The following is a 9,743-nucleotide window of genomic DNA, read 5'->3' as shown; positions in this document are numbered from 1 at the left end:
GTCACCATCCACATAGTCTGACCCAACCCCAGCCTCCAAACTATGCTCAGCATATGAATGAGAGGGGTGGGGGCTTTGGACCTGGGTGAGCCCAGGGTAGGAGGAGAGAGGAAAGAGCAGCAAGAAGAAAGCCTGGGAGGGTCAGTGTATGGAGGAGGGGTATTGCTATTCCTAAGTCACTTCAGTCATGTCCAACTCTGTGTGACCCCAGAGACGGCAGCCCACCAGGCTTCCCCGTCCCTGGGATTCTCCAGGCAAGAACACTGGAGAGGGTTGCCATTTCCTTCTCCAGTGCATGAAAGTGAAAAGTGAAAGTGAAGTCACTCGTTCGTGTCCAACTCTTCGCGACCCCACGGACTGCAGCCTACCAGGCTCCTCCGTCCATGGGATTTTCCAGGCAAGAGTACCGGAGTGGGGTGCCATCGCCTTCTCCGATGGAGGTGGGGAGAAGGGGATAAAAAGAGGAAACTTGGCAGAAGAGGGTCCCATAGATATGGCTCCAGAGTCAGACTGTTTAGGACTTCCCTGGTGGCCCGGTGATTAAGACTCCGCACTTCCAGTGTAGGGGGTGTGGATTCAGTCCCTGGTCAGGGAACTAAGATTGCACATGTTGTGCAAAGTGGCCAAAGAAAACAAAAACAAAAACAATTCAGAGTCAGACTGTTCAGCTCTGCCACGTACTTGCTATGTGAGCTTAAGCAGGTAACTTTTTTTGTTGAAGCTTCAATTTCCATTATAAAACTAGCATAATCTTATTCCACTGGACTGTTATGCAGAGGCAAGGAAATAGGTTTGTAAAGAGCTTAGCCTGTGTCTGACATATACATACCCTTTGTAAATGTTTGATGACAGCGTCATTGGCCCCATCCAGCAGGCAATGATTCTTTTTCAGCTTTGCCTCTGCATGGATGAGGCTGAGCACGTTTTAGGACCACCTCTTCAAATTGTTGCTCTACCATTCACAAGCTAAGTGACCCTGAGCTAGTAACTTAACCTCTCGGAGTCTTGGGGTCCTTCTCTGAAAAATGGATATACAAAGAGTGCCTGCCTTAAAATGTTGCTGAAAGATAGAAATCAGCGGTCCCCAACCTTTCGGGCACCAGGGACTGGTTTCATGGAAGACAATTTTTCCACAGACCTTGGAAGGTGGGGATGGTTTGGGGATGATTCTCACAAAGAGCGCGGAGCCTAGATCCCTCGGGTACGCAGTCCACAGTTGCGATCGCATTTCTATGAGAGTCTAATGCTGCCACTGACCTGACAGGGCAGAGCTCAGGAGGTTATGTGAGCAATGGGGAGTGACTGTAAATAGAGATGAAGCTTTGCTTGCTCACCCACCACTCACCTCCTCCTGTGAGACTCAGTTTCTAACAGGCCATCGTCCCATATCGTGGGGTGCTGGGGGCTGGTGACCTCTGCTACAAATGAACCAGAGTGCTTAGCCCATGGTAAGAGGTCAACAGTGTGAACACACCAGCCCTGCAGTGATAAGTATGTCGGGGTCATCTAGTGGGGAGGCCTTGTTGGGTCTTCCACTCTTGGGATGGAATCTGAGATAGTGTCCAGGGCAATCAACATTCTAGAAGAGACATCTTTGTAGGCCTACCACAGAGGTCCCAGAATCTTGTAAGACCACAGCCACCCCAAAATCCTGTGCCACAGCCTAGGCCCTCCCTGGGGTCTCAGGATCAGGACAGGCTTGTCCCAGCCTACATCAACTTCCTGTTTCATTGCATTCAACAAACAATCTCTGATGCCCCCCAGGTTGGGACTGATTCTAGGCTTGCTCCTAAGGTCCAGGTATCTGTTTTTGGAGTGGAGAATGAGGAAAGAACTCTCAGAAGACCAGTTAGAGATGGATGGATGGTGGGATAAGGTTGTGGTTATGCCTTTGTGATCATGGTGCATCAGCTTGGGGTGAGGGAGTGAAGGGCAGACAGAGGCTCAACGAATTAGGCTTGGAAGCCAACCTGAATGGTCTACCCTGGGAATCAAACGGTCTACCCTGGAGATTGTGGGGTATGCGGGGTGACCTTGTGCTCTCTCACTTCTCAGGGTATACTGCCCACCTCTCTGTGAATCTAGACTTTGCAAACTTAAGGGTGAGAGGTCTCCTTTAGGACAGCCTGCAAGGATTTTTTTTAATAGGTTGAAAATATTGTTATTAAAATGTCTCTATTTTCCTACCTAACACTTGGGGACTTAAATTTCACTTTTCATTTGAAATTTTTGAGATAATTATAGAGTCACAAGCATCTATAAGAAACAATACAGGGACTTCCCTGGTGGTCCACTGGCTAAGGGTCTGTGTTTCTAAAGCAGGGAGCCCAGGTTCTATCCCTGGTCAGGGAACTAGATCCCTCAAGCCACAACTAAGAGTCGCATGTCGCAACTAAGAACCAGCACAGCCAAATAAGTAAATATATATTTTTTAAAACAAAAAAAATTTTTTTTCAAAGAGTCAAAAAAGAAATAACAGAGAGAGAGATCCCCTGTATTGACACTGATATAATCCCCCGAGTTTATTCAGATTTTCCCTGTTTTACACCCTGTGTGTATGTGTGTGCATGTACATGTATGTATTAAATTCTGTGCAACTCTCTCATCTGTGCGGATTCAAGGATCTACCACCACAGTCAAGATATTCAACAGTTCCAACAACACAAAGGTGCTCCCCTTCATAATCATACCCTCCTCCCTCCCATCCTTAACCCCTGGCAACCTCCTGTCACCCATTTGTAAAACTGTCAATTCAGAAATGTTATAAAATGAAATCATACAGTGGGTAATCTTTTGATATTGGGTTTTTTCACTCTGCATAATTCTGGAGCTTAACCCAAGCTGTTGCTTATATCAATGTACATGCATGCTCACTTGCTTCAGTCATGTCTGACTCTGTGCAACTCAATGGACTGTAGCCCACCAGTCTCCTCTGTCCATGGGATTCTCCAGGCAGGAATCCTGGAGTGGGTGGCCTTCCATTCTAAGATAGATCTTTGATAAAAGTGAAGTAAAAATCTTTTATGGAGACATCCTTGGCTGTTCAGTGGCTAAGACTTCACACTCTTAGGGGGCCCGGGTTCAAACCCTGATCGGGGAACTAGATCCCACATGCTGTGACTAAGAGTTTGCATGCCACAACTAAAGATCCCCTGTGCTGCTACTAAGACCTGGTGCAGCCAAATAAATAAAAATAAATATTTTTAAAAGAGAAAGTCTTTTATGAAAGCTGAAGTAAATCCAACTTTCAAAAAGTGGGGGATACTTGTATTAGGATTCAGTCACTTCCGAGTATTTTAGACCCCCATCCTAGAGACAAACAGGAGGAGAGTATCTAAGGAGTCCCTGGACCTCATTTAAACTTGCAGACTGTAAACTTGTCTGCTGCCCTTGACCTAGAGACCCTGCCAACTCCTCAGCCTCACCTCAGGCAGCCCCACCCTCCTACTCACTCCACTACATACCACCAGCTTCCGAGAGCTTATAAACAACACCAATCTCCTTTCTGCCTCCTTGGAAACTTGCCCTCTGCCGTTCCCTTACTCGTAATACTCCCACTCCAAACTAGGGCATAGCTGCCTCCTTCCTGTCCTTTAAGTCTCAGCTCAAATGTCACCTCCTCTAAGAGGCCTCCCTTGATTACACTGGCTAAAGTAGGTCCCTTCTACAAATGTTATCTCTTCCCTCTTGGTATCATATATCTCACTTTTTAAGTTACGCTTACTAGTGCATGTATACTAAGTCCCTGCAGTTGTGTCCAGTGCTTTGCGACCTCGTGGACTATAGCCTGCCAGGCTCCTCTGTCCCTGGGATTCTGTAGGCAAGAACACTGGAGTGGGTTGCCATTTCCACCGCCAGGGGATCTTACCCACCCAGGGATCGAACCCACATCTCTTACATCTCCTGCGTTGGCAGGTGGGTTCTTTACCACTAGCGGCACCTGGGAAGCCCGCACTTACCTGTACTGGTAGGTTGGCTTATTTACCACCCGTCTCTCCCACAAGAGTGGATCCCACTGTGCATTGCCAGCAGCCAGCACAGGACTTGGCACAGAAGAGGTGCCCATGAGGACTTTCCAATGGGTCATGTCCACTGTGGAGGGTGGGGAATCTGCCTCTTAGGAACTATCTTCCCAGGGGCCTCTCGTTCTGCTCCCCACTGCCCTCTCCATGCCCAGCTGATACTGTGACTTATGCTTCTCAACCACCCAAGCCTGGGCAAGCTTCTCCTTTCTTTGCTGTTCCAGGTTTAGCTGAGCCAGGCTAACAATACAGCACAATGTTTAGGAGTTCTGGAGTTAGACTGCATGAGTGCCAATCCTCAGTTATCCTGTCCCTTTGATCCTCTGTTCCTCATCCATAAAATAGGAGTAATAACAGCACCTACTCCACAGGAGGGCTTCCCAGGTGGTGCAATGGTAAAGAATCCACCTGCCAAAGCAGGAGACGCTAGAGACATGGGTTCGATCCCTGGGTGGGAGGAGGAAATGGCAACCCATTCCACTATTCTTGCCTGGAAATTCCATGGACAGAGGAGCCTGGCAGGCTACAGTCCATGGGGTCGAAAAAAAGTCAGAAATGACTGAGCACACAGCACACTCCACAGGAATTAAATGAGATATTACTTATAAAAAGGAAAAGGCGCAACACCCCACATAAAATGTATTCAATACACAATCCTTACTATTATTTTTATTATTATCATCATTCCCAAACTTAGTGAATAAACAAGGAAAATACATACCATCTATACAGAAACCATGAGAAGGTCCTCAAGAAAGGGTCATTCCTAAGATGGTGGGACCCTATTGTCATCCTATACAGTTCCCTTCAGGCTTCTCTCCACCTCCCTTCCTTCTTGGTGAAAGTTTGGGGAGATAGAAGGGCAAGACTATACCCTCTCCCTGAGGCAACAATCCTATCACTGGTTTCAGGGTGACCACTGCCTTCCCCCACATATACAGAGTTGTCAGTCTCACTCAACACTTCCTAGTTTCAGGGTCTCTCTACAAATAGCCAACACTCTAGGCCCAGAGCCCTGCTACCCTCTAGCCACAGGCAGAGCCAAGGGTCATCTCATCAAAGAGCTAAATTCATTCTACTTTCATGCCGTCCACTCAATCGTGCATATATTTACTGAAAAATAAATATTTTGCTATTAATCTGGGAAATCCTAATAAGATGCCATTTCACACCCACTTGGCACTAGTGGTAAAGAACCCGCCTGCCAGTGCAGGAGCCATAAGAGACGTGGGTTCCGTCCCTGGGTTGGGGAGGTCCCCTGGGGGAGGGCACGGCAGCCCACTCCAGGATTCTTGCCTAGAGAATCCCATGGACAGAGGAACCTGCTGGGCTACAGTCTGTCCATAGGGTCTCAAAGAGTTGGACACGACTGAAGCACCTTAGTATGCACGTACGCACACAGCCCGACAAAATCGAAAAAGCCTGACAAGAGTGAGTCCTGGTGAGGATGCTGTATAAGGGCAATTCTAATACATCATTGGCAGGAATACATATTTGTAAAACCACTTAGGAGAGTAATTTTGTATTATCTAGTAAAGCTGAATATGCCCATAACCTTCAACATATCGCCCAAGGAGACACATGTTAGACTGTTTATCATTTGTGATAGCAAAATACTAGAGACAATTGGAAGGATCACTCATAGGACAAAAGGCAAATGAAATGTGGTGTTTCTATGCAATGAAACCTGAAGACCAGTGAAAACAAATGAACGGATTACTCTTACCAACATGGATGACTCTCCCAACATAAGACTGAATGAGAAAAATCAAGGTGCATAAGAACACGTATGTTAAAGTCCAAAAAACAGGAAAAACAGACTCATTTACTTTTTACAAACACACACAGAGTAAAAGGACTAAAAATGCATATGACCAACCTCGTACCATATACAAAAATTAACTAAAAATGAATCAAATGGTTGAAGAGCAGAAACTATAAATCTCACAGAGAAAGACATAGGTGTAAAGTCTCCATGATTTTGTGATTAAACCTTTTAATAACTGTATTGACTGACTTTCGGTCGCGCTGGGTCTTCAATGCTACGCGGGCTTTTCTGGAGTTATGGAGAGCGGGTGCTATCCTCTAGTTGCAGCACACAGGCTGCTCGTTGCGGTAGCTTCTCTTGCTTCAGAAAACTGGCTCAAGGTCTTCATGATTTGAGATTAAGCAATGGTTTCATAGACATGACGCTCAACACAAGCAACCGAAGAAGAAATAGATGAATTAGAGTTCATCAAGATTTAAAACATTTGTGCTCCAAAGGACACTATCAAGAAGCCAAAAAGGAAACTGTCAGAATGGGAGAAACTATTTACAAATCATATACCTGGTATAAGAGTGTGTATATATATATGTGTATGTATATATACATATACATATATATACATATATATATACGTATGTATATATGTATGTATGTATATATATATACATAATAAAATATATTACATATATCATAAAAGAGTCTGGTATCCAGAATATATGAACAATTCTTAAAACAGCAATATCCTCTGCCCTTAAAATGGGTAAAAGGCTTTAACAGAGATTTCTCCAAAGTAGATACACAAATGGCCAATAAGCACATGAAAACATGCTCAATATCCTTCTCCGGGAAATCTTCCTGACCCAGGGATTGAACCCAGGTTACCCACACTGCAGAGTCTTTACCATCTGAGCCACCAGGGAAGCCCCAAGAATGCTGGTGGGAATCTTCTCAACCCAGGGATTGAACCTGGATCTCCCACATTGCAGGCAGATTCCTTACTGTCTGAGCCACCAGGGAAACTCAGTTATTAGGGAAATATAAATGGAAACCACAATGAGATACTACTTCCTACCCACTAGGATTGTCATAATCAAACAGACAAGTGGTGAGGATATAAAAATTAAAACTCTCGTACATTGCTGGTGGGGATGTAAAATAGTGGAGCCACTTTAGAAACAGTGGCAGTTCCTCAAAAAGTAAAACAGTTACCATGTGACCCAGCGAATCCACTTACATACCCAAGAGAACTGAAAATATACACAAAAACTGGTTCATAGCAGCACTATTTATAATAGCAAAAAGCAGAAACAACCCAAATTTCCACCAACTGATGGATAATTCACCTGCCTGCTGTATTCACACAATGGAATACCATTCAGGCAAAAACGGAATGAAATATTGATTCATACTACAACATGGATAAACCTTGAAGACATTATGATAAATGAAAGAAGCCATACACAAGGGGCTACGTACAAGATTTCACTTACATTCAGTGTCCAGAATATGCAAATCCATAGAGACAGAATGCAGATTAGTGATGGCCAAGGGCTGAAGAGAGGGAAGAATGGGGGAAGTCACTGATAAATGAGTATAGGGTTCCTTTTAGGGGTGAAATTGTTCTGGAATTAGATAGTGATGATAGATGAAGTCTTGTGAATACACTAAAAGTCACCAAACTGAAAAACTTGAAAAGGTTGAATTTTATGGTATATGAATTAAATCTCAATTAAAACATGGCATAGAATAACAAACAACAAATCCTGGAGACTGTTAACTTTGCTGGGGGTCGGGTGGGGCAGTTTAAAGGGACACACAGGGGCCTTCAGCTACATTAGCAGTTTTTGGGTGGTGGGTATATGGGTGTCTGTTACACTGATCTTTATACTTTTCTCAATACTTTCATAATAAATAAAATTTAAAAGCATTTACTGGGTGTCAACAATACCAGCTACCTGGCTGGTATTGTTTAGTCGCTAAGTCATGTCCGACTCTTTGTGACCCCATGGATTGTAGCCCACCAGGCTCCTCTGTTGGTGGGATTCTCCAGGCAAGACTACTGGAGTGGGTTGCCATTTCTGTGGATCTTCCCAACCCAGGGACTGAACCCGAGTCTCCTGCACTGCAGGCTGATTCTTTAATGCTGGGCCACCTGGGAAGCTCCCCTGAGTAGCATAATAATGGGTAAAATCGGACCTCACCCTGCCCTGCAGGTAGTCCCATAAGGATAAGTCGTAAGTGGAAAAAAGGGACTGTCAGAGAGTAAGTCATCGCTTCTTCCTGGGCTTCTGCTTCCTCTTGGATGAAATGAGAGCTGGACGAGAAGCTTGTGAGTAGAAAGTCTCTGAGGATCCTAGGTGCTGAGGAGTGTGTCTCCCCTTTATCAGCCTACAGCTTTAAGAATTCATCACACACCATGAGCACACAGGCCCTGGCATCAGTTCTGATGCCATCAATTATCCCAAGTGTGCCTAAGGCAAAGCCCAGCTGAGTCTGTTTCTTCTCAGCAAAATGGGAACAGTGACTTTTCCCTCCTAGGATTCCTGCAGCTTGTAAATGAGATAACACATATAAAGTGTCTGGGACGGGCCTGGCACACAGTAAATCCTCAACACATGGAGAAGTCCTCCCTTTGGTTCCCAAGGCATTTCCTGAGCAGCACTGCTGGGCCAGGCCTGTGCTATGGGCTGGAAGACAGAGGAATTCTACTCTGAATGGCCAAGCAGTGGCCCTCAGCCAGGTAGGGAGACAGCCTCATAATTCCAGGCAAAATGATGCCATTGCTAAAAAGAGACAGCAGCCACGTGCACAAATGCAGACCTTGGGACAACACAGATGTCCCAGTCAAGAGGCCCAGTCTAGGCTTGGCCAGAGGCCCTTATGGGCGAAAGGCAACATACAAATTCAAGAGACTGGCCTCCATTCACATAGCAGTGTAGCCATTCTTCTCTTTTTTAACCTCATCCAGACTCAACTGTTCCCACAAACCCTAAGAACAGAGTTTGTAACGGATTCAGAAGTCAGCTTTGCGAAGCCTGAGCTCATGGCACACCCCAAGGTGCATGTATAGGGGCACAGTGGCAAAGAATGTGAAGCTCCATGATCTTTGACAAGTCAGGGCATCTCTTCAAGCCTCCAAGTCCCCAGCTGTAAAATGGACATGATAACAGTCCTCACCTCCCAGGGTCGTGGTGGAAGTGAGATAGCAACTGCAAAGCCAGCACCCAAGTACCCAGCCCTTAATGAGCAGATCAAATAAAGATTAGCTATTATTAGAAAAAAAGATTCCATTTTGAAAGTGAAGGAAATGAGGGGATCCAGAGATGTGAAAGGCCTTGACCACAGTCACATTGGTAATTTGTGGAGTCAGGATTTGAACTCGTGTCGGAGACATCGAAGGACTTGGGGCATCATAAACTCTGTCTGCTCCAAAATCTTCAGCAGGTTCCCTGTTGTCCACTAAAGGGAATCTATCCCTGCCATGGGGTGAGGAACCAGCAAAGGCATTAGGCCAGAAAGACCTTGGGCAAGTTCCCTAACCCTGGCCTCCTTGATCTGGGATACCTGAGTCAGCCCAGAGAGGTCTTTGAACTCCTCCCCATGGTCTGCAAAATGTTTACATCTAATGGGGATTCTCAAAGGAGTCTATGGCCTCAAAAGTAACAGACCACAGACTCAACCTCACTTTGTGTTTTTCTTATCCATCTAAAGGAGACACAGTACCCACCTGGAAAGGCTGGGAGGGGATCAAATAAGACAGCTTATGAGAAGCACCTGAAACATCCCATGATTTAACCTAATCTGGTTTCCCTCCCCTATCTACTATTCCAGGTGCTGAGGCTAAAGTGGTGAACAAGACAGATACTGCCCCTATTTTCATGGAGCTCACTTTCGAGTGGAGGGAAACCCATAATATTAATAATTTCAGATACTAAGAAGTGCTATGCAAAAAA

The sequence above is a fragment of the Capricornis sumatraensis genome, chromosome 15, assembly GCF_032405125.1.
Source record: "Capricornis sumatraensis isolate serow.1 chromosome 15, serow.2, whole genome shotgun sequence".
NCBI lineage: Eukaryota > Metazoa > Chordata > Mammalia > Artiodactyla > Bovidae > Capricornis > Capricornis sumatraensis.
This window is presented reverse-complemented; position numbering follows the sequence as displayed.